The following is a 258-nucleotide window of genomic DNA, read 5'->3' as shown; positions in this document are numbered from 1 at the left end:
TTTGGCCGTCGTTTTTCGACAATTTTTTAGTAGTGTTTCAAATGTTCAAGTCAATTTCTTTTTCAAATGATTTTTTATCCTTCTTATTTTTTAAGTGTTTTTTCTAAGTTAGTCAAATAACATCTTTTCTAGTCGTTATATAACCACGTTTTACAGACATTTCAACTATGTTAAAATCTTCTTGAAATGTAAATAAAAACTCCGCTGCTTTAACTTTAATTTTTTAGGTTAAATTCTGTTAAAGTTTTTAAAGTTAAG

This window comes from Solanum tuberosum, unplaced genomic scaffold, assembly GCF_000226075.1.
Source record: "Solanum tuberosum cultivar DM 1-3 516 R44 unplaced genomic scaffold, SolTub_3.0 scf00042, whole genome shotgun sequence".
NCBI lineage: Eukaryota > Viridiplantae > Streptophyta > Magnoliopsida > Solanales > Solanaceae > Solanum > Solanum tuberosum.
Note: the sequence above shows the minus strand (reverse complement) of the source record.